The sequence below is a fragment of the Grammomys surdaster genome, unplaced genomic scaffold (genome assembly GCF_004785775.1).
Source record: "Grammomys surdaster isolate TR1022 unplaced genomic scaffold, NIH_TR_1.0 126086, whole genome shotgun sequence".
Taxonomy (NCBI): Eukaryota; Metazoa; Chordata; class Mammalia; order Rodentia; family Muridae; genus Grammomys; species Grammomys surdaster.
The window spans coordinates 3376083-3401466 of record NW_021620894.1 but is presented as its reverse complement, the minus strand read 5'-3'; the positions used below and the strand labels follow the sequence as shown (position 1 = coordinate 3401466).

At 45.8% G+C, this 25384-nt stretch overlaps 1 long non-coding RNA gene across 1 annotated transcript; it reads left to right on the top strand.

Moving 5' to 3' along the window:
• The first annotated feature begins 6765 nt into the window (after window positions 1-6765).
• LOC114611235 lies at window positions 6766-24816 on the top strand. The gene is made up of 3 exons (XR_003709807.1): window positions 6766-6857; window positions 13512-13643; window positions 23706-24816. It is a non-coding gene; the product is annotated as an uncharacterized LOC114611235 (long non-coding RNA).
• The last annotated feature ends 568 nt before the right edge of the window (window positions 24817-25384 follow it).

The following is a 25384-nucleotide window of genomic DNA, read 5'->3' as shown; positions in this document are numbered from 1 at the left end:
TCTCTCTCTCTCTCTCTCTCTCTCTCTCTCTCTCTCTCTCTCTCTCTCCTGTACATTTAGCAGTCTTTATATATAATATATATGCATACGTATATGCATATACATATTCAGGATCATATAGCTCAGGCTAGCCTCAAGTCTCCTATGGGATACGATGAAAGCAGTGCTAAGAGGAAAACTCACAGCTCTAAGGGCATACAGAAAGAAACTGGAGAGAGCATACACTAGCAGCTTGACAGCACACCTGAAAGCTCAAGTCTCTATAGCTTAAAATGCTTTAAATTTCTTTTTAATTAAAATGTAAAGATTTGTTTCATTTAATGTGTATGGGTGTTTTGCTTGCATATATATATGTGTGTGTGCATCACATGTATGCCTCGTGCCCACAGAAACACTGGATCCTCTGGAATTGTAATTACCAATGGTTGTCCACCATGTGGGTGCTGGGAACTGAACCCGGGTCTTCTGTAAGAGCAAGGAATGCCCTTAACCACAGAGCCATCCCTCCAGCCTAAAATTCCTTTTTAAAATGTAAACGAATTTTTATTGTATGAGTATGGGTGTTTTGCCTACGTGTATGTCTGTGTACCATGTGCATGCCTGGTGCCCACAGAGGCCAGAAGGGGAAGGACAGATCCCTGCATTAGAGTTACAGATGACTGTGGGTGCTGGGAATTGAACCCAGGTCTTCTGGAAAAAACAGCCAATGTTCTTAACCACTGAGCCATCTCTCCAGCTCAGCCATGAGTGTCTGATCCTCCTGTCTCTGGCTTCCAAAAAAAAGCACATGCCACATGCCCACTGCATGCAGTGCTGGAGCTGAGCTCAGAGCTTCGTTCACAGGAGTCTGAAACTGCACCTACTGAGCTATCTCATTACTCTAGGCGACTTTTATGTTAGCAAAGGGGCAGCAAGTTCTTTAACACCAGATAAGAGTGATGTCAAACGATAGCAACAAGGCTAAGAAAAGGCGGAGAAAAAGAATAAAGAGAGAGGTAGGACTAGAAGTCCTTGCGGGGGGAGGCAAGTGAAGCGGGGCTGGCCATATTGCCGATGTGTGCTCTCCAGCCCTTGGCCTGGAATGCTGGACCAAGATTAGCGGGCTCCATCATTTCAGCTGTGAACAATTGGGAAGGAGACATGTTGGCAGAGTCTCCCCCGGCTTCACGTGGATGGGGGCGTCCTACTCATTTATCTCAGAGCCTTTTCCTTCTGGGGACTGTCATCTATGTCAGATCCATCTGGACACCCCAACTTTTTCTTTTTCTTTTTTTCCAAATGCCTTTGCCAAGAACAATATTCACCACATTGTGATGTGATAGGGCACACAGAGAGGAAACTGAGCGTTAGTTTTGGCCCCAGTGTCCTCATGATATTATTGGGTCCACTGAACAACCTAGTTTTCATTTACTTTCTCAACTATCTCACAGAGCTTGGTGTATATATGTATGTATGTATATGTATACATACATACACATACACACACACACATATATGTATGTATATACACACACATATATATACGTATATGTATACATATACATATACATATATATGTGTGTGTGTGTGTATCTATCTCAGGCACCAGAAGGGTGCTGTTGGACTTGTCACAAGACCTCCAGTGCCATGAAGATGAGGTCACACATGATGTGACAAAGAGGCAAGGTGATAGTTACGTGCCTACTGTGAAAGCCCCAGGACCTTGGTTTTGATCCCCCACACTCAGGGGAAAGCCCGTGTGTTAGTGTGAATCTGTAATTCCAGTGTTGGGTGGATCCCTGAGTCGAGGCTAGCTAGGGGGTCAGTGAGGGACTTTGTCTCAAAAACAAACGAAATGAGTTCGAGGCCAGCCTGTTCTATACAGTGAGTTCCAGGACAGTTAGGGCTACACAGAGAAACCCTGTTTCGAAAAACCAAAACAAACAAACAAACAAACAAAACAAAGCAAAACAAAACTGACAGGAAACAATTGAGGAAAACATGCAGTGTCAATCTCCAGGTTTTACACACGCATGTATGCACACGTGCGCGCACGTGCACGCACACACACCACACACACCAGAAAATAAAAACAAAACACGACTAGATGACAGAGTGAACTATTTCCTAGTTCCACAGAGCAAAGTTCACCCCAGTGAGACCCTTCCTGACGCTCTCTGACATTCGTTGTATTTTACATACTATGCTCTGGGCTGTAAAGCACTTCTGCTTGGAAGTAACTTGGGTTAAATATCCCTGTTTCTTCCGTAGTCAGACTTTCAAGCATGATTTCCAAAAGTGTTTTACCCCAGTTCCTGTGGTCGGTATGTTCGAGTCCCTGTCAAGTCCCTTTGTTGAAACTCTCATTCCCTAAGTGATGGCATTAGGAAGTGGGTGTCCTTAGGTGGTCCCAACTGGTGAGATTGTGGGTGTGTATGGTGTGTACCCCCTCTATGCCTCACGAAGAAACAGAGAGATCGCCCTCTACAGCTAAGGGGTGAGACTCTGAGGCCATTGAGTTTCCTGTGCCACCCATCCCCCTGCCAGCGGCAATAAGGCTGTAACTTAGGCCATCCAGCCTAAAGGTCTCCCTACAGCAGCCCCAGCTGGCTGGGGCTACGATTACAGCTCATCAGCTGCTGTAGCTCTCCAGTCCTCCCTGGAATGAAATCTTTCACTTTCATTGTCTCTAAGCCTCCAGGGAATTGAGGGTATCAGACTGGCCTGAATGAAATCTATAGCCTGGAGGGAGCAGGATGGGGCCACAGGCCTTAACCCTCCCGCGGCACTTAGACTAGGTGGACCTTTCCCCTCCCCTCTCCACTGCAAGGCATTTTGATTCTGCCCTTGCCTGTGGCACAGAACTGGAGAGAACTGCACTGGAGACAAGGGGGTGGGGGGGCTGGCTCCCCCTCTACTAATAAATGTTTGATTGATTCTAAATGAGCTGTCACTATGCCTTGGAGTGAGAATCACAAGCAGTGCCATAAGCGGACTGTAAAGTGACAGTCATGTGACCCGGCTGCCGCTCTGACAACAGCAGGGAGGAAGATGATTTAATTATGGGGAGGGGGGAGAGGAGGGAGGGGATGGCTTCTGGGAGGGGGATGGGTTTCTCATCGCTCATCGGCTCTCTCAGAGACCAGCTTTGTTCTGCTTTTTGACAGCCTTTCAGTTGTTTTTTTTTTTTAAAAAAAATAAAATCTTATTATTATGCTTAAACTGCACTGGTTTTGTGTCTCTAGTTCCCTTGGGAAAGAGTGACAAGGTGTGACCATCTGTCATCTATAGAAACCTGACTCTCGAGGAGCTTGGGCCAACTCTCCAAGCAGAGAGTATTTCCGTGGATTTTTTAGTTTTAGTGTGTGTGTGCGTGCACATTCACAAGGAGGCTGGAGGTTAACCTCTGCTCGTGAAGAACCACCCACCCACCCTGTTTTATGAAACAGGTCTCTCACTGGGACCAGGGGCTCATTCCGGCTGGGTGGCTACCTAGCTCCAGGGGTTTACCTGTCCCTGACTCCCCAGTACTGAGATGATAGTGACATGTCACCATGCCCAGCTTTTTAAGTGCTGGGGACCAAGCTTAGTCTTCATGGTATTGTAAAGGAGCTTTACCAGCGGAGCTAGGCCTCCAGTCCTGTTTTCTTTTTGCTTCTGATGGTTATCTTGGGGTTGTCTTACTAAGTTAAGTTTCTGAGATGCATTAACAGTTGCACTTTGCCTAACGCATCATTGCAAATGAGAGATGCATTCCCACAGGTAGCCTTTTGAAGGCAGCATCAGAGTCGAGTTACCTTCCTGGGATTCTGTGTAGGGGGCTTTTCATTCTCCATTCCTTAGGCCTTGGAGCGATTAGCTGCTTAAATTCTGCTAGCCTCATCTGAGAAGTGATGACACAGCTATGGCACAGTTTTTGGTACATGCACTTCCAGCTGCTGCTGTATGCACACCACCTCTGACAGGTGCTAGCTTTTATGAGCACGGACAGATGGGTGGAAAATGCCTCTGGAGACTGGAGAGATGGCTCAGTGGTTAAGAGCATTTGCTGCTCTTCTAGAGGACCCTAGGAGTATTCCCAGTACCCACATGGAAACTCACAACCATTGTAACTTCATTTCCAGAGAATCTGATGTCCTAGTAGGACCAACATGAGCACTAGGTAAGCATATGGTACACATATGTACACGTAGGTAAAACACCCATGCTCATAAAGAAATCTAAACACACACACAGACACACATGCACATGAACACACACACACACACATATTTAAAGACGTGTCAGCTTCCCCAATCCCTGGGCAAAGGGTCCCTAACTTAGAAGCCATAGAGCAATAGCCATCTTGCCTATGTTGATGATTCTAACAGCATTTGTAACACTAAATGTTACATATGATCTACCATATGTCCATCACTGCCTGAAGAAACAGAGGAGATAAAAAGGATTAAGGTTTCATATTATCACCAAAAAAAGGAGGGGGGGAGGGAGAGGGTTGCTACTTCAGCTGTATTTGGCTTCTGGGGAGAAAGGAATGGCGGCATGCTTTTGTTCCTGAAGGCTGGTTTGGGAATGAGACCGGCAGGAGGAGGTCTCATTAATACAAGCAGCTGGGGGCTAGGAAACACCATCCTAAGGCAACACAGCGGAATGTTCCAGATGTACTCTGGGAAGCACTTACGGGTAGAAGTTTCAGATCTGGGGTTAGGAAAAAAAAAATGGTCCTGGTTCAAATCCCTCAGCATATTTGCCCTGGGGTCATAGTCTGGGTGCATCATTAACTTCCTTAGTTTCTTCAGTGAAAATCTTCAAATTTTGACTTTGCCCCTCCTCACACCCCAGCCTCCCTCCTTTGTGATACAGAATCCAGGTTACAGTTCAAGCTGGCTTCCAGTCGCATAGGATCCTCTGTCTCCTGGTGCTGGGATGACAAGCACACACTAACTACCATGTTTAGTGATCACTTATTAATAAGACCCCGTGAGTTTTATAAGTCATGATATATGCAGAAATTGCTGTTTGCTTTTACTCCTGATGTACCTTCTAGAGGCAAGTAGGTACGTTTTTGAGTGTGAGCACCCTGGGAACAAGGACTTCGTCTTTGTCTTCTGCAATGTTCATCTCCCATAGCCTGTAGAATGGACCCAGCAGGGTGCCAAGCGATTTTTGACACCACCTGGTGGACATTCATGGAACTTCAGAGTCACAGCTCCAATAGTGCATTCTGGAACAGTGTTTGCCTTCCGCTGGTGAAAAATATCTTTCCATTTCTTGTTCTGACAAAAGACTTATATTTATCGAAACTCATAAAGGATTTGTCAGTCATATCCAACATCTATGATGTGAATGACCAAAGCCAAGCAAATTGAAATGCTCACCTTGACTCTTTTTTTTTTTTTTTTTTTTTTGATTTTTTGAGACAAAGTTTCTCTGTGTAGCCCGCTGTCCTGGAACTCACTCTGTAGACCAGGCTGGCTTCGAACTCAGAAATCCACCTGCCTCTACCTCCCAAGTGCTGGGATTAAAGGTGTGCGCCACCATTGCCCGGTTTCACCTTGACTCTTAAGAAGGGCTCTGTTTCCCATGTCAGCACACTCGAGTGCTCACAACTCCCGTGCAGGAAATATAACACCTGAGTCTCACTGACTAGGAGTTAATTGTGGTAAAGTCATTGAGATTCTATGACTTCACCTTGTGCTCTCTGAAGCACTCCTTAGCTGCAAGGCCAGACTCCAGGATTCCCAGGGTTCCCCATGGAAACCAGACGAATCCAGAGAACAGAGCTCAAATTTACAACTCAACATAACTTCAGCCTTGATTTGTCCTTCCGCTTTTCCCACCCCCCCTTAGGGCATGTTTACCTTATTTTTCATAGATCTGTGGACTTCGTCTCGCTTTTAGTTGAGCCTACTGTTTTCCTGTAGAGCAGGAAAAGAACAAAGGTCTTTCTTTCTGAACCCTAAGGCCAAGTATGGCAGCTCTGGCCTTTAATTCTATAGCACCAGAGACAGATCTCTGAGTTCAGGGCCAGCTTGGTCTACATACTGAGTTCCAGAAGAGCAAGGGCTATATATATATAGAGAGACTGTCTCAAATAACAAAACAAAAAAGAAAACAAACAAATAATTTTCTTAAGATGCCAAAGGATACATGTTCCAAATATGTGTGCCCATGTAAGCGGGTCTTCAGCTCCACCACCTGGAATTCGCCAATCTCAGAAGCTAAGTGTGTTCTGGCCTGGGTAGCACTTGGATGGTGAGAGTCACAGACTACTGAGCTTTCCTTCACTGCCTTGTGACTTCTGGAACCATTGAATGCATCAGGCTTGGGCCTGATGAAACGGGAGAGGCTGAGATGTGGAACTGGCCAGTAGCCGTAAGAGCTGGATTTGGCTCTCCGTGAAGTGAAGTGATGCCTTGTGGTTCCTCTTGCTCCCTGAACAGAAAGCCCCCATACAGCCCTGACCTCATTTAGGAGACATGGCTGAGTTGTCAAATTCCTGTGCATCAGAGAAATTGAAGAGGGCTTTGTGGGAGGGAGTCCTTAGTGAAAAATTTAGTGTTGCTGTAACATTTTTTGGAACTGTTAAAAAAGATGTTTGTATGACTTAAGACAGACTTTTAAATGGCAGCATGAAACATCTGCTTCTGAGGCAGACCGGTTCTTGTGGGTTTTCTAATCAGGAAAAAATTAGAAGCCGCCTCATGAACGCCCTGACTCAGCTCTGTGAGTCTCAACTGCCTTCACAGTGTGACTGTGTCTATTGCTTTTAACATCCGCAAAAGTCGACAGGACGTCTTTCACGTCGTGGGTCTCAGCACGAATGGGATCTGGTAAGAGTGTGGTATCAGCAGTTCCTCCTGCAACCCAGCTGCCAGGTCAGAGTCTGTCTTACTTATCTATTGCTGTGATACGCACCATGACCAAAAGCAATCTGAAGAAGAAAGTCAGTCTCTCTCTCTCTCTCTCTCTCTCTCTCTCTCTCTCTCTCTCTCTCTCTCTCTCTCTCTCTGTGTGTGTGTATGTGTATGTGTGTGTGTGTGTGTGTGTGTGTGTGTGTGTGTGTGTGTATGTGTATGTGTATGTGTATGTGTATGTGTATGTGTATGTGTATGTGTGGGTAGGCAGGGGTTATATGCTAGATGTCCTGGAACTCTGTAGACCAGGCTAGCCTCAAACTTGCCTGCTTCTCCTCTCGAGTCCTAGAATTAAAGATGTGTGCACTCTTTCTGTCTCATGCTATGTCTTGTAATCCATCATCCAAGAAAGCCAGGACAGGAACTCAAGGCAGAGACCTGGAGGCAGGAATTGATGCAGAGGCCACAGAGGAATGTTGCTTACTGGCTTTCTCCTTGTGGCTTGCTCAGTCTGCTTTCTTATAGAACCCAGGACCTAGGGGTGACATTCCCCACAGTAAGTAAAGCCCTGCCACAGCAATCATCAATCAATCAATAAAAAACAAAACCAAACACAAACCACACCCACAGGCTTCCCACAGGTAAGCTAGCGGAAGCATTTTATCAGCTGAGGTTCTATCCTCTCAAGTGACTATACCTTGTGTGAAATTGACATAAAACTGTCCAGCATAGAGGCCTCCTGGGTGGCCTAGAAATTTGTCTCCTTCTTAGAGGTTTCAAGCTAGAACCCTGAGTGTCTTGAACACCAGAGATTTTCCATGTGTGGTAGAAGCTGTGTCATGAGAGGAAAAACATGGACAAAAATCAGCCCAAGTTGAAGGTCGATTTTCACTTACTCATCAGCATAGTAATGCTTTTTTTTGTTTTTGTTTTTGTTTTTTCGAGACAGGGTTTCTCTGTATAGCCCTGGCTGTCCTGGAACTCACTCTGTAGACCAGGCTGGCCTCGAACTTAGAAATCCGCTTGCCTCTGCCTACCAAGTGCTGGGATTAAAGGCATACACCACCACTGCCCGGCCAGTAATGGGTTTTATTCCAACATTTTCATCTGTGTGTATAGTATGTTTTGGTCATTTTCACCTGTATTAGGTACTTTTTTCCTGTTGCTATGGTAAAAGTCTACCGTCAAGGAAACTTATAGAGGGTTTTTTTTTGGCTTATAGTTCCAGAGAGAGACGGGGGAGAGAGCAGAGAAGAGTCTATCATGATGGAGCGACAAGCAGCAGGCATAGTGGCCAGAAAACAGAGCTGAGGGCTCACACCTGTTTGTTGTTTGTTTGAAAAAAGATTTGTTTATTTCATTTATATGAGTACACCGTCTCTGTCTTCAGACACACCAGAAGAGGGCATTGGATTCCATTACAGATGGTTGTGAGCTACCATGTGGTTGCTGGGAATTGAACTCAGGTTAAGAGCCGTCAGTGCTCTTAACCACTGAGCCATCCCTCCAGCTCTCAAGGGCTCACACCTTTAATAGCAAGTGCAGAGTCGAGAGGGAACCGGAAATGAGGTGCAGCTTTTAACCTCTTAAAGCTCACCCTCAGTGATGTACTTCCTCCACCAAGGCCACCCCTTCTACATTTCCACAAACAGTACACAAACTGGGAATAAATGGTCAACTGTCTGAGCCTATGGGGGCCCGGAGGGGACATTTCTCATTCAAGTCACCACACATCTCAGTTAACCATCCTTGTCTCCCTCCTGGAGCTGAACCTTTTCTTCTTAACTCGTTTTCTTTTCTACTTTAATGTCCTTGCCCCCTTTCTCTCTCTTCCCTTTGTGGTACCTCAGTGAGTTTGATCCAGGGTGCTTATCGGAGTGGATTGGTGTTTCCTGTACAACCTGTGGCATTTTCTGTGATGGCACCACGACCAAACACACTAATTCTTAACGCTCTTAAACCCTTTCGTGTCACACAGTCAGAAGAATGTAACTCAGCACTGACTATACTGCTAACTGCAATTATATTCAAATTCTTATATGCCTTAGTCATTTAGCAGAATAGACGGTGAGCATTTTGAGTGCAAAGATCCAATCTTAAATTTATCTTGTCTCCTCCAAAGTCCGAGCACGCAGCTCGCTACATCCGACTCAGTCCCTACCTATCAGACACTCGTAACCCCAGACTTACTTGGTTTGGCTGACTTAGTGTTTAGTACTGTCTTGCCTCAGAACAGTGGTGTGCGAGGCTAATGTAAGGAGGGTTTTGACGTAAGCACCTGAGCCTGGAGTGATGTCATATCCCTGCTTACCGCACATGCTTGAGTGTCTTTCCTGGAGATGTGAATGTCCACCCCTGATTGAAACCTGTTTGCTTGGGGGTTTCTTCCTGTTAACTGTTCTCTACTCACGCTCTGTTATTATTTGAAAGTACCGCTCTGATGCTACCTAACATCTCTGTGGAAACTTCCTCACATACCACAATTCCCCTTCCTCTGTGTGCCAGCACCTGCCCTCACCGTGCATCCCCAGGTAGCAGATTCACCGCTCTTTTCTCATTTCTGCAGCTACTTCTCCTCTCTAACCAAGTGGTCTTAGTCATGTTATATAACGGAGACAAAATAGCTCACAAAAGCAACTTCCAGGTTTGTTTTGGCTCTCAGTTCATGGATACCATCCTTCAAGGCAGCAGGGGTTTGAGGCGGCACCTGGTCAGGTTGCCTCTGCAGCTGTCAAGCAGAGAGCAAAAACAAAACAAAACAAAACAAAAAACAACAAAAAAACCCCTGCTGTTTATTGTTTCTTCTTAGTATGCACTATAGAAACTCAGGCCAGGCCGGGTACTCCTATCTCAGTGAACCTGCTCAAGGCTATATTCCTAGGCATGTCCAGAAGATGATCTATCTAAATAATCCTTTACAGGCATACCTGGAGGCTTGTCTCTGAGATGGTTTCAGGTCTTGTCAAGTTGACAATATTAACCATTACATAAGTTATTCACCCATTTTTTTTTTGACAGGTGCTTGCAAAAGTACTTTGTAGCCTCACTGCTTGTATACAGAGTAGACGATACATATGTATTACAATGTATAAGAAAATAAGTATTTGTAGATCAGTAAGCTTGATACTCATTGATCCGGGACACATTCCTCAGAGAAAGCAGCAGGTTGTCAGGGCCATCTTGCCTTTTCTCAAATCCGCATTTGTCTTTTAACTATAATAGGATCTCTTAAAAATAAATGAAGGAAGGAAGGAAGGAAGGAAGGAAGGAAGGAAGGAAGGAAGTGTATGGGTGTTTTGCAGTAGTACCTGCAGATGTCAGAAGAGGGTCCAGAGACCCTTGGACTGGAGTTATAGATGGTTATGAGCCACCATGTAGTTGCTGGGAACTGAGCCTTAGCCACTGAGCCGTCATCCCTGCCTTCATGGACCTCTTTTTATTCTTCATCTTTTATAATCCCAGTGTAACCCCCAAGAGACCTCCAAACCTTGACTATATATAGCCCTTTATCCCCTGCAAAAGACACCATTTACTGCTAAGCATCTGTCTGTAGTCTTTTGAGCGAGTGAGCTGTTTATCTGCGTTTAGTTCAGTTGCAGGAGACAGACTGCAGCGAAGATGGCATTCGACATGCCTGGGAGAACTGTATTCTTTACCAGATGATCATTAGCGTCTGCTCTGCACGGTGAACTGAGTCACGGCAGCTACGGTAGCTCGTGACTCTGCCTCTCAGGAATTTTCATCTGTTGAAGAACTGCACACATAGGAATGTTTAAATAATTCAAGGCATGGTCTATAGTGCACAAATGTCACTTAAGCGCTACAAATTCTAAGCAAGGAGTTGTCTCTAATGAGCGAGAGTAGGGGGTGGGGAAGGCTTTTTAGCAGAATAAGGGCTGTTCTGGGTTTTTAGCTGATGGTGAGATGAAGCAGAGAAGATACATTGTGAGCAGCGGGACGAGGAAGACTAAAAAGCTTTAGAGTCCTTAGAGTCTCACGCCATTATTTCGCCGGTTTCTGAATCTCCTGGAGATGTACCTGTGGCATTGCCCTGAAGATTGGATCAACAGGATATGCCTGACGTTGAACCTGGCGTATGCTAGATGATCAGATGATCACTGGTTGTTCGCTTGCTTTAGAGGAACTGTCAAAATAACGTAAACGAAGATGCCAGTAGGAATGGCTGGCTGGTAAAAGGGGCATTCCTGTGCTTCGCCTGGTGGAAGGCTCACCGCCCGAGTGGTTGGGCTGCACGCACTCAGCTTCAACATAGGGGGCAGCACTAAGCGCGTTAATGAGGCTTCCGCTTTTTCCAGTTTCTCAGTTGAAGAATACACAGGCTGAGGCGCTGGAAGGAGTGAGTGGCAGGAGAGGGGCGTGGGATGGGGGATGGGGTGGGGAGTAGGGTTGGAGGGGGCGCCCAGTCTCAGCTCCGCTAATTATGCCCGCTGAGATTTTGCCGTCAACTATTTGAGAAGTACTTAACATTTTTTTTTTTTTAAAGTAGACTTCCTTTCCTGATTCCAAAATCAGGAAACCCTGAAATACTAAAATACTGAAGTGACTCTAAAATCTAAAATTGACAGTATTGAAGATCCACGTGGACTTAGCTCCGCCATGCTGTCCAAGGCCGGCAGTTCTGCTGCCCTGAGCCCAGAATCCCAGCATGCCACAGTTAGAAACCACTCACAGGAGGATAGACTGACTGACAGGTTGTGTGTGGCGGATGAGCTCCTACTAAATACTAGGAAGATGCTAATTTTCATTGTCTTAGCAAGAGATCAAAAAATATAATAAAACCTTTTCTCTGCACAGCTGTTACAGGGTGGTTGGTGAGCGAGCCAATGGTGTTCTTAATTAAAAATTTCATTTTCCTGAACATATTGGGATGGTTAATAAGCCGCTTTGGCAAGAGGAAGGAGTGAGAGACATATCTTACAAATTACATATATTCTGCTATTTTAATCTATAAGCAACCCCAAACCATATTTAAAAACATGTTTGTGTATCAGAGGAGAGTGTCTGTGTGACTTTACCTTTCAACTTATAGGCATACACAAATAAAAATCACACACACACAGAGGAAAACATACACACCTATGCATACATTCAAGTAGCATGACAGATCAAAAGGCAAAAGAAGAATAAGCTTCACGTTAGAAAGATACCTCGTGAAGTCTGTTTAGAGCTGTTAATTAGGCAGGGGAGTCTAGCAGGGCTGTCGGAAGACTGCACACCAGTTGGTTAAAGCTGTTTTAAATAATCCTCCTGCCAAGCAGCCACCGCTACTCCCAGCACGGTCCCCTTCGCAGAAGGCAAGGAAGTCTTTTGTATCCCAGGAATCATTAGAAAGAAGGTCTTTCGAAATGGATGTGTCACTGAATTCTATCAGGGAACAAATCAATCCACTGAGCTCTTAAATCTACTTCCAGTCACTCGTAAAGGTTCCAATACACTTCTGAACACCCAAGTCTGCGTGGATGGATATATTTAACAATAACTCAGTCAGAGTGAACTGGATTTATTGAGGGTCTAGGATGTACCCAGCTGCTTTTGCCCGCTGAACCACATGAAGACAACTAGCACACAGTCTCTAGTCTTAAGGAAGCACAATGATGGAGACAAAATAAGGTCTATACTCTCTCAGGGTATCACAGCCCAGACCCTGCTGGAGGAGCAGGTAACTGTGGGGCGGAACCTAGACAAAATGCTAACAAACAGACTAGCAGTTATAGCAGTCATAATCCAGCTAGGAGGTTGAAGAGCTGCTCCCTGCTTCCTAGGCCCTCTCACAGATCTCTTCCAACCTCTTCTGCATCCCCAAATCTGTCACTTAACTCCAACTCTCCCAATGAATGTACCCCCAACTCCAACTTGTCCAACACACTGCTACTGGGCTCATCTTCCTAGCTCAAAGGCAGGCACACCGGATGCTCAGGCTCCGAGCCTTTGTGTGGATTTCGGTTACCCACAAACCTGGTCCTGTGTCCTCCACAGCTCCGCTGTGAATGACTGCGTCAACATCACTAACACAGCTCCTGGATCCAGCATCCATCCCTCTGACATAAGGTTACCTCAGTCATACTGCGCTCCGACCCACCCACACACATACCAACCACAAACCTCAGAACCCAAATGTCCACTGTCTGACTAATAAAAAGGTAACACTTTCATTTGGAGACAGAAACCTAAATGCCGCGAAATGCTTTAAGCATTTTCTCAGGCCCTTAAACATCTGTTTTTCTGCTTTTTTAGATTTATAATTTAAGGGAGATAGAGCTCGGGGAATTCTGAGCCGTTGAAAGCTTAAAAACCAAACAAAAATTAAAAAAAAAAATAAAAATAACCTCCAAACCACCAGCCTTTGCCATGAATATTCCTCTTTTTCAAATACAAAAATAGTAAGGGCGTTCTGGTCTAAATAATGCATGGTGTTCTATTCTGTAAAGGCAAGTCAAAACTCTGGCGGCTACCTCATCTCAAATGCCTGCTGGGCTCTGCTTGGTGCAGAGGTCTCTTCAGGAGTTGCACGTTTCCCCATTCCACCAGGGCAGCCTCCGTGAGCCTCAGATCCTGACAGTGATTAGCAAGCTTTCCAGCGTGCTTGCCCTTTTGCTTTCTGTTTGAAAAAAAAAAAAAATGCTTATGTTTGCACTTTTTCCCTCCTTATTTCAGTTGACCAGCGCTTCTTCACCCTGGCGCTAGAATGTCCAGCAGGAACTTTGCAACCAAAATCAAATCCAGGAGCCAAGATTCACCAGCTCAGATGGCCTCTGGGAGTCCTCGGTTTCCTATTGAAAAATGGAAGTAAGGATATTTACTTTTTAGGAGTTATAAAGATTAAGTACTGATATTAGAAATTATCTCTAGTTTGAGCTCTTATTTGCCGATGCAGGGCAGGTTTATTTCTGAATATGCCAGAGGAAATAGGGAATAGACACACAAGTCCTATACTGTTGTCAACATAGCCCTACTGTCCAACAGACAGCATCAGCACTTCCCAGAGCAAGTTAGAAGAGCCAAATCTCAGGCTGGGTCCTAACCCTACTACTGCAGACACTGTGGACAGGACACAAGCCCCGTCCCCTGTTGGTACGTTTCTTTACCTAGTTCTCTTTGGGGTCACAGCTTCCCAATTCTACTCATATGAAAACACACTGTGGATCTCCGTGCAGGTGCCAGTTATAACCAGGAAAAAAAAGGTGTGCATGCCTGCGCATGTTTTACTGTTATTGCAGTGATAATCTTTATTTCAGAAGCCTCTAGGTCTGGTCCTGTCATTTATTATCTTTCCTGGTAAAGCTGATGGTTTGGGAGCTGGGCTTTAGGAGTAGGTAGGGACCCCTTCCTATGATTTGCTCACACCTGAGCACTGAAGATGTCCTGAATCTCAGACTTATAAATAACAACCCTAATGTCCTTCCCTGGAGGGACCTTTATCTGGGGGTAGGGCTTTTCTGTCTTTAGGGGTGACCTGGAAAGGCTGAGCTGGTGGTAGGACCTCAGGCTTATGAGTCAGGATTTTCTTGCTCAGAGAAATCTTACCACCCTCTTTATTTTTGATTGGTTATTTGCTAAGGGGCAGGACCTCCCGTAGTCCAGGCTGACCTTGGATACTGACCTCTGCCAAGCAACTTCCTTCTGCTACCAGGGCTGGGGATTGGTTAGATACTGCCCTCTTGTGGAAAGTTGGTTTCACTGGCTTCAGATGGAAACAGAGAGGCCTGCCACTGGCTTAGCGCAGAAGTCCTTGGGTTGCTGACAAAATGGCTACAGGATGCTTCTCTGTTTTTCTCCTTTCCTTGGACCTCTCTTGCCAAGTGATTCTTCATGAACTCCATGCTAATTTGGGGTGACACAAGCATTTTACAAACATTACTTACTCACCTGTAGCTGAGTGAACCAGAAGTGTATAGCATTTGACACAACAGTCATAGTCTGCTAATACACAAGGTAAGTCTCGCCATTACGTTCTGTTTTTAACTGTTCAGGATTAGTCAGGTAGCCAGGCAGTGGTGGCACATGCCTTTAATCCTAGCACTTGGGAGGCAGAGGCAGGCGGATTTCTGAGTTCGAGGCCAGCCTGGTCTACAGAGTGAGTTCCAGGACAGCCAGGACTACACAGAGAAACCCTGTCTCAACAAACAAAACAAAACAAAATGAAACAAAACAAAAAAAGATTATTCAGGTAATATGCTAATTTTAGAAAAACATACAAATGACACCTGCAACCCTGTCATTCACCAAATAAATAATTTGCTATTTATGTGTCAATTTGTGGACCATTTCTCTCAGTATTTCTATTTTGGTACTTTTCCCTATTTTTGCTTAAATTCTGCTCACATATCTTTTTTTTAATAGAGAATCTTTTTTAAATTTATTTATTGTATGTAAATACACTGTAGCTGTCTTCAGACACCCCGTAAGAGGGCATCAGATCTCATTACAAATGGTTGTGAGCCACCATGTGGTTGCTGGGATTTGAACTCATGACCTCCAGAAGACCAGTCAGTGCACTTAACCACTGAGCCATCTCACCAGCCCCCTGCTCACATATCTTAAGATCGAGGATGCAAACAGAGCTAAGACACATCTTGAATTCTGGCATCTGAGAGTAAGAGGCAAAGGCAGGTGGATCTCTGTGAGTTCAATGCCAGCCTGGTCTACAGAGTGAGTTCCAGTCCAGCCATGGCTACATCGTGAGACCCTGTTTCAAAGAATAAGGAGAAGGAGGACAGTAAGAAGAGGAAAGCAGGGCTGGAGAGATGGCTCAGCAGTTAAGAGCACCAACTGCTCTTCCAGAGGTCCTGAGTTCAATTCCTAGCAACCACGTCGTGGCTCACAACCATCTACAATGGGATCTGATGTGCCTGAAGACAGCTGCAGTGTACTCATATACATAAAATAAATAATAATTTTTTTAAAAAAGAAGAGGAAAGTGAGGGATGGGGCTTGAGGGAGGGAAACAGTGTCAGACCCTCAACCTTGCTGACTTAGTCGTTGGACTTGGTGCCTCGAGGAGTGTTGCAGTTGTCCTTGGCAACATGAGCCATCCCCTTCATAGCTCGGCTAGGTCATTTACTCACCCCTCCCTCCACACTTCTTTTTGCTTCTCTACCTTTCAGCGGCTCTGATGCCCTTCCCTTTTGCCTTTAACCTCCTTCTTCATTTTCCGTGGAGGAAAAAGAAAGGGAAGAAAAAGAAACCCCAGTACCTATTATTGTCTGGGATAAGAATCTGTTTCCTTGATTCTCGGCTAGGAGTCTACAGCTCAGCGCTTTAGGGTGATATTTTACTTGACGATCAATAAAGCTCGTCCATTTCAGAATTATTAACCCTGGGTCTGCCATTGAAGTTAAAATATTTTTTTTTTCTATTCATTCAACATCTGAGTCACACCTTTTGTTCATCCGTTCAGCTCCTATTCATCACTTAAACCATATCCACAAAGGCTCTGTTCTTGGCTCTGGGTTGGGTGTGGGTGTGGGGTCGAGCCTTATATGTAGATGGAAGGGGTTTAAGTGAGGAGGGAAGGGAAAGGCGAACATGATTAGCTTTAGACTTTCTGGTGAGCTTTGAGACAGGGCAGTAAGGCGATAGGGAGGTTGATAGCTCCATTGACTCTGTAGGGGAAGGCTGTTGGGAGCCGACTCCTAGCAGAAAGCTATCTTTACAGCCACCTCGAGCCATATACCCTGACAAGAGACTTGTTTTCAACAGCCCACAACAGCTGAGCACACTCTGATAAACATTTTGTTTTTCTCACATATCTTGTTTTGCTGTTTAGTGTCCCCAGCTGGAAGGCGCACGTGGCATAGTGCCTTCAGCTGTGCTCCCCTGCTTTTCCACGAGGGCAAGGCATGTGGTAAAGTGTATAAACAACCCAGAGTTTCCTTTCAATAAAAGATAGAGACTTGCCGGGCGGTGGTGGCACACACCTTTAATCCCAGCACTTGGGAGGCAGAGGCAGGTGAATTTCTGAGTTCGAGGCCAGCCTGGTCTACAGAGTGAGCTCCAGGACAGCCAGGGGTACACACAGAAACCCTGTCTCAAAAGAAAGAAAGAAAGAAAGAAAGAAAGAAAGAAGAAAGAAAGATAGAGACTTGATCAGACTCTGTCTTGTCTCCATCCTTCGAGTCTCTCGCCCCTCCACCCCCACTCTCTCTTGCTAGACCCTGACCTGCGGACAGGAGCAGCAGCTAGGGCTGGTACAGAAGGCTGTTTGGAATAGCTGCCCTTTTGAATGGGAGCTAAATAATGAGAAGAAACCAGCAGTGTGGCATCCCAGGGTAGAGCCTCCAGGCAACACATGTTCTGTGCTGGGAATCAAACTCTGAGGGAGCTGCGTTGGGGACACTTGAGGTCACAGCAAGAGGAACAGAGGGAGGGTAGGATTAGGGAGGGAGGGGCTGGTAAATTCATTTTCTCTGCTTCCCTCTCTCTGCCCTTCTTCCTTGGTGGGGCTGAGGATGCAATTAGGGAAGCACTCTGCCAAAGAGCGACATCCTGGCTTCAGTCCTTACCCTAGCTGTGAGTAGAGGGACTCTATTCTTTTAATAAGATCTTACACAATTCAAAGGTCATCCTGACTGCTGGATTGTAAGGGGACAGAGAAGGTAGCACAGACAGTCAAGAATGAGGATTTTATTTATTTATTGGATTCTCCTGGAACAGGTGTTAGAGATAGCTGTGAGCTGCCATGTGGGTGCAGGGAATCGAACCTGGGTCCTCTGGAAGAGCAGCCATTTTAACTGCTGAGGCATCTCTCCAGCTGCCGAGCCATCTTGTTTGAGGCAGTCTAGCTAAATAGTCTAGGCTGGCTTTGAACTTAGTGATCCTTACTGTCACAGCTTCTTAAGTACTGGCATGGCAGGGATGCACTAAAGATTTTGTGACAATGCAGGTAACACGGGGAGGGGAACCCTGTTTCTTAGCTTTTCAACAGTGCTGGGGGCAGTGGGACTGAGACAATTTCAGAAAGAGGAACGATTTGATTTTTGGCATGCACAGCTCCAGTGGTTTCTGACCCTGTTACTTTGGGTTTGCGGTGACAGTAATGTACCACGTACATCATGGTGGAACACGTGGTAGGGGAGAAAGCTGAGAGAGACAGGAAAAGGTTGGGATCCCACCAGCCCCTTCAGAGTCACAGCTTGTCCTCCATTACCCATTCATGTCACCCCAGGGGCCATTTCAACATGACCAGTATTTTTATAAGACAGATAATCAGAAACACATGGGCAGAACACTACGAAATGGCAGGTTCTAAGGACTGCCAAACAGTGCTGAACACCACCCCAAGCTAGAGAGACACAAGGCAGGGTTTTCCGTCACCCAGTTCAGACAGAGTTTGCTGCTTCCAGGATCCGTGGACTGCTGGCTTCTAGAACCACGAGGAATGATGACAACCGGTTCGTGGCACTTTGTTACAACACACTTAGAGATGGGGAGAAGAGCCAGGGTGAGCAGTATGATAGCAGGAAACATGACCCAAGTTCAAGCCTGCAGCCACAGGTTAGAGCATCTAAAAAGACAAAGAAAGGCTGCCTTCTACCCAGGCGGGTCATCCTTCATGTGGATTGTGTCATTCACTCTGTAGAAGTAAATTTGACAGGATGTCGACAGGATGTTTTTCCAGACTCGGAGGGCAGCTTAGGATCTGACACATTGATTCCTAGGGTCTTGGAACTGAGAGGAGTTATTTTAGCTCACAGGACTTCTATTCATACATCCGGTTATCCATTCACGTAAAGGTAAGCAGCGTTCCGGGCTGGCTTTGGCTCCTGTTCCACATGCAGTTCATTTATCTTCAGTCAAGCTTGCCTCTGCAGCCCCAGATCTGTTGCTACCTCTGACTCACTTAGTGAACACCAGAGCTCAGCATCTCTGTCCAGCATTGCTCTGCCTCCCAGGCCTGCAGCCTGTCCCGCACCCTTCTCAGAGAAGGACCCCTCTTCTGTTTGCTTGCAAGTATAGGTCTAACTCTCTTGGGGGCCCTAGAAGCCCCCTGAAGGCAGAATCTGGGCCAGCTCTTCAACCTGGAATTCTGATTCTGTTCTCAGTGGCCTTCACTGGGGTGAACAGATACCCCACTCTTGCTTTTCTGTCCAACAGAAGAACAAGACTTACTTTCCAGTTTGTCTTAAAGTAACTCTCCCCGTACCATAAAAATCTCAGTTGTACGAACACTGTGGGTTCTGGGGAGAATATTTTAGAAATCAGAACAACACTGTCGGATGTGTGCTTGCTTACCTTTAAGTTTGTGTGTGCACGTGTGGCCGAGTATGTCCATGCGTATATAAAGATGATGTATGGTGAATGCACACATGGATGTGAATGCATGCTCATGTGTGTGTGTGTGTGTGTGTGTGTGTGTGTGCACGTGCGCGAGCGCATGTGTAGAAGCCAGAAGAGGGTATCAGGTGTGAAGGGACCAGTATCAGCTCAAGACACCCCAAGATTAAGTTCTCAGGACAGAGGAGATTTATTTGACCTAGAAGGACAGAGGATAGGGAATAAGAGACAAAAACAGGAGATAGAGGATGAAGGAGAGGGGAGAAAGGAGCAAGGGAGAGGGAGAAGGGATATTTGTCCCAAAGGGCGGGTCTCTGGATAGAGAGGAGACAGACATGGCCCAGAGGCAAATGGCAGTTTATAAAGGTACAAGGGGGAAGCCCTGTGTTAGGATGAGGTGTTTAATTTTAACTGGGCATGTTAATTAGTGAGCCAAAGGGGACTTGTGATTGATGGACTTTAATGCTTTGCTAGCTGGACCTCTGTGGTCAGCCTCAGGAGGAGGAAGTGGCCAAATAAGGGGAAAGACCTTGGTAGGGCTAGATTTAGGATGTAATAGAAGGTTTTTGATTGAGGTAGAGGAGATGGGGTGGGGGTAGTGAGAAGGGAAAGGCCTGCCAGAGCCACGTTTGCCACGCTCAGACTGGGTAGCGCACCTTTAAGTTGTCCTGTTCTTTCTCTCACCCTTCCCTCAAAAGACAGTTTCTTACTGAACCTGGAGCTAGGCCGGCAGCCAGCAAGCCCCGCCTGACCCTCGTGTCTCTGGCTGTCCCCTCAGTGCTGGGCTACAGGTGAGAATCGCAGACATGGGCTCTGGGGATTTGGATCCTGGTCCCCATGTCTGCATAGCAAGTGCTCTCAGTCAGCTGTCTCCCCAGTCCCAAGTGAAGCAAAAAGCAAAGCAGAAATAGTGTGTCCAGTGGCCCTTGAGAAGGTATTGGTTCTTTGTCCCCAGACATATAATCTGAAGATTGATCTTACCTGTGGCACTCCTCTCTCCTCACGAACCAGGGTAGAAAACTGGGTGTCATAAAATAATGGAAGGGAGTCATTCCATCCCTAACTTGAGGCTTTAAAATAATTATATTTTTTCCACTCTTCTCTCTCCCCTTCCGTACCTCTCTTTCGGTTATGGATTGGATAAATGTACCACTCAGAATTCAAATGCTGAAGACATCTAACCCCTAAGGTGACATTACTTGGAGGATTTGAAAAAGTGATTCGTGTACCTGAATTCCCAGGAAGGGGTTCAATGACAGATTGCTATCCCGACAGGAAAAGGAAGAGAGACCAGAGTTCCCTCTGCCATCTTGTGCAGGATAGCAGCTGTCTGGGCACTAGGGGAAGATTCTTGCTGAAGAATTCAACCTTTGGCACTTAGATTCAGTCTCCAGAAAGTCACAAATTGTGGGGGAGCGGATGGAATACTGAGGGAAGATGTATTATTGGCATGGGCCACAGTGATATCAAGGACCCAATGTCCTAGAACCATGGGCATTGTCAAACCTTCCCCTGGTCAGGCTCACGGAAGGACAAAAGACTTCCTTTGGTTCACATGGGGATGTTGAGAGTGTCTGCAAAAAACTAGTAACCACAGCTTCCTATTTCAGGGTGACTGAAACTTGAGACTGCACCCTATAGAGACCTCCCACAAAGACCATCTGTGCCATCCTTGTGATGACAGGGTGATTGGTGCTAGGCACCCTCTATCATAGTGAGCACAGCCCACTGGATCTCAGTTTCTCTGCATGTGTGATCTGTGTCCTATCCTCTTTGTCTGGTATACTGGTTATGTCTGTTTATCTTTCAGTGTTTTCCAAAGGATCCTATCTATCTTTAGCCTCTCACTTGAATACACGACTGAGAATACATATATATGGAGGATATGCCTTAGACCCAAGCTCCTTCCTTAGACATCCTATTTTTGACTTTCCAGCAAGCTGCTTGCTCAGATAATCACTGCAATTGCAAAGATGTAAGAATCAACCATTGAATTAACTGCTTTTCATCCCAAGTGTCGGGGAATTTCCAACAGGTGAGCATGAATCGCATGCCGTCACCATGGCAACAAGAGCAGGCAGGTCTGATGTAGCGTTCTCATCTCTCCCGTTCTCTTCTGCCCCTACACTCACATCATCTGATACATCACTCTGCATCCAAATTTATTCTTCAATGGTGTCTTAGTCAGGATTTCTATTGCTGCAATAAAACACCATGACCAAGAAGCAAGTTGGGGAGGAAAGGGTTTATTCAGCTTACACTTCCACATTGCTTTTCATCACCAAAGGAAGTCAGGACTAGAACTCACACAGGGCAGGAACCTGGAGGCAGGAGCTGATGCAGAGACCATGCAGGGGTGATGCTTACTGGATTGCTTCCCCTGACTTGCTCAGCCTGCTTTCTTATAGAACCCAGGACTACCAGCCCAGGGATGGCACCACTCACAATGGACTGGGTCCTCCCCACTTGATCACTAACTGAGAAAATGCCTTCCAGCTGGATCTCATGGAGGCATTTCCTCATCTGAGGCTTCTTTCTCTGTGATGACTCCAGCCTGTGTCAAGTTGACACAGAAAACCAGCCAGTACAGATGGTCTCAGGATAAAGACCTAGGAGTTAAGACAATCTTCCCAATAGAGATAGAGATAGAGATAAGGGGATATATATCAGTAATCCTTCTGTTGCCAAAACAGACACCTGCCATGATATATAAAGACAAAAAGGTTTGTTTTTCTTCTAGATTTAGGAGTTCCAGCTCCAGGTAGTTGACCCCTTTAGGCCTGTGGTGGGTGTGTACACAGGAGTGAAACTACTTACTTTATAGTCAGCAGCAAAGAAGAGAGAGAAGAAGCTGGGGGTCCCACAATCTCCTTTAAAGACACACCCCCACTCACCCAAAAATGCTAGGCCTCACCTCTGTTTTGTTTGTAGAGTGATATTTTTATTCAGATAAGATCTCATATGGTTGGTCTGGAACTCTCTATTGTAGACCATGCTGGCCTCAAACTCTCCATAGTGATGGGATTAAAGCATTCCCCCCCTCCCCACACACAAATAGGCCTTACCTCTTTTTTTTTTATTTTTTTGGTTATTGGAGACAGGGTTTTTCTGTGTAGCCCTGGCTGTCCTGGAACTCACTCTGTAGACCAGGCTGGCCTCGAACTCAGAAATCTGCCTGCCTCTGCCTCCCAAGTGCTGGGATTAAAGGCATGTGCCACCACCACCCAGCCTCTTTTTTTTTTTTTTTTTTTTTTTTTTTTGTGAGCACATTGTCACTGTCTTCAGATACACCAGAAGAGGACATCGGATCCTATTACAGACAGTTGTGAGCCACCATGTGGTTGCTGGGATTTGAACTCAGGACCTCCACAAGAGCAGTCAGTGCTCTTAACTGCTGAGCCATCTCTTCAGAACTAGGCCCTACTACTTAAAGGTTCACTAACTCTCAATAGCACCAAGTTGGAGACCAAGCTTTTTTTTTTGTTTTGTTTTTTGGTTTTTGTTTTTGTTTTTTGGAGACAGAGTTTCTCTGTGTAGCCCTGGCTGTCCTGGAACTCACTCTGTAGACCAGGCTGGCCTCAAACTCAGAAGTCCGCCTACCTCTGCCTCCCAAGTGCTGGGATTACAGGCGTGCGCCACCACCACCCGGCAAGACCAAGCTTTAAGGCATCACCAATACACACAAGATGAAAACATGGCAGAGAACAAAGGTTGCAGACTTCTGAATGAAACCGGCTCCTTTCACCGGTACAAAATGAGAGAATCTGGTAAAAACCCCATCGCAGATTTGTGCTTTATGAATCCATGTTTGGCAAGGAGACAGGGATGTTGGTAGTGTTGCTTTTCAAAATACCTAAAGTCTCTGAGACTTCCTTCACCACAAGCTAACCCATCCACATCCAAAGCTTCTGGAACCTTTGTATATCTAGCTGGAAGTTACGATCTCGGGCCTGTCTGGTTCTGGCTGGAACACATTTCTTTGATCACTCTGTGGCCTTTTAAATCTGACTTTTTTTTTTTTTAAAAACTTAAAATATTTGTATTTCTTTCTTTCTTTGTGTGTGAAAGCGTTTCGCCTGTATGTGTGTATGTGTACCATGCTCATTATGCCTGATGCCTGGGGAGGTCAGAAGAAGGCATGGGATCCCCTGGAACTGAAGTTGCCTGTGGTTGGACGTTGCCGTGTGGGTATGCTGGGATTTGGATGTGGGTTGGTGTGGAGAAAATTTAAAAGGGCCGCCGTGGTGGGTCCCACATCAGGGAGGGAAGATCCTATGGTTCCAGCGGCCTGAGGGCCTTGGCGGCGGCAGGCCCCAGTAACACGAGGAAGTCCTTGGTTCCAAAAAGGTTTATTGTCATGGCAGATAATAGATGGATCTAGGGGTACCCCCCCCCCAAAACTCAGGGCAGTCCCGAGTTATATAGGGAGGGAGAAAGGGGGAGGATTGGGGGAGGATCTGGGGGAGGAATGTTTAATTTGCTCTGCCCTCTGGCCTTCATTAGTATGTAAATCTCTAGGGCCTGAGGCCTATAGCCTAGCCTATGTGACTCTATGGAAATGTGACTGTTTTTCAGGATCCTAGATGATGGGAGGGACCGAACTCCTGCCGGTTCTCACGCAGAATTCCACGGAGAATCTCGGGGTTCTAAGTACCTGCTCAACCATGACCCAGGATACCCTTATGCAGTCCCACAGGTTGAAAGTTGCCGTGTGGGTATGCTGGGATTTGGATGTGGGTCCTCTTGGAAGAGCAGCAAGTGTTCTTAACCATTCAGCCATCTCTCCAGCCCCAGCTCTGACTATATTAAATTCTCTCTGTGCGTAGTAAAAACTAATGACCACCTTTGTGTGATACATTTAAAAATTAGAACACAAGGTAAACTATCAAAATGATATATTGTATTTTCTTTTCTCTTTTCATTTAAAAAAGTGATTTTTATTCTTATTTTATGCATGTTCGTGTGTCATGTGCATACCTGGATTGTGGGGGCCGGAAGAAGGCATTAGATCGCTTGCAACTGAAGTTAGAGATGGTTGTTAGCCGCCGTGTGGGTGCCCGGAATTGAACCCAAGTCCTCTGAAAGAGCAACAAGTGCTCTCCACTGTTGAACCATCTCTCTAGCTCTGTTGGATTTCTTCTAACATTTCACACTGATGACCTCAGCTAGTCCTAATTAAAATCCTATGAGGCATAGGGAGAGAAGGACACATTGGTGATAGGGAGACTGAGACTCTGGAGGTCTTGAAGAACCAGCCTGCCTCTGTCTTAGCCTTTAAAAGTCATCTTATAGGAAAGACAAACTAGGTTCATTCCCGTTTGTGACTAATCCTCTGTTACTCAAAGATTGGGCTACGCCTTCCTGTAACCTTAACTACAAACGGTTCTGTACCGCCTGTTCCAGGCATGGCAAGCATGCCTTTGCTTCAGAAAGTTGTTATAACCATCAAGCAACCCTACCTTTGTTTCAAAATGAGTACCTTGTTACGACTACCTGTAGTGATTACCTTGTTTTGACCGCCAGTTATATTCTGCTCCTGTAACCCTTTTCTATTTTTTTCCCATTTGGAAACGCCCTACCCCTGAACTATAAAAGCCCTGTCTCCTTCACTTCAGTGTTGATCTCTCAAACCCCACTTTAGGGGAAGGCAGCCTACGTACACGAATAAAAAAAAAGCTTATTTTAATTAACTGCTTGCTTTAATTAATTTGGCAATGATAATTTGGATTGGTGGGTTTTTTTTTCTCTTCCTGTCTTTGGGATTAATGATTCCCAGGCAGATCAGTATTTCATTTTATAGGTGTGTGGATAAATCTCAGTGGGCGAGTGGCTTGCCAGAGGCCAGGCAGTTGTAAATACCTATTCAAGTTGAAATCCATGCATGGGTGGTTCAGTGGTAGAATTCTCACCTGGCAAGTTGAAATCCATTCTGGCGCTAATTACCTGGAGTTAGGACAGAGCTCACAACTTCAAGGTATTGTCCCCAGGAAGTTACTCCATGTAGTGGATGTAGACGGGATGTCACACTCTGACAAGCTGACCGCAAATGGAGCGGAGCCGGTTCCCAGGATCCTCCTCGGTTTTGATAAAGTTGTCAGAATAACTCCCAGAACTCGAGGAAGTTCTGTACTTAGGATATTGTTCTAAAGGATACAAATTGGGACCAAGCAAAGGACATCATGCAGACTCTGAAAGCACCCAGTATGGTCCTTTCTCATGGTCCTCAGTCTTCTTTGCATGATTGCCTTCACCAA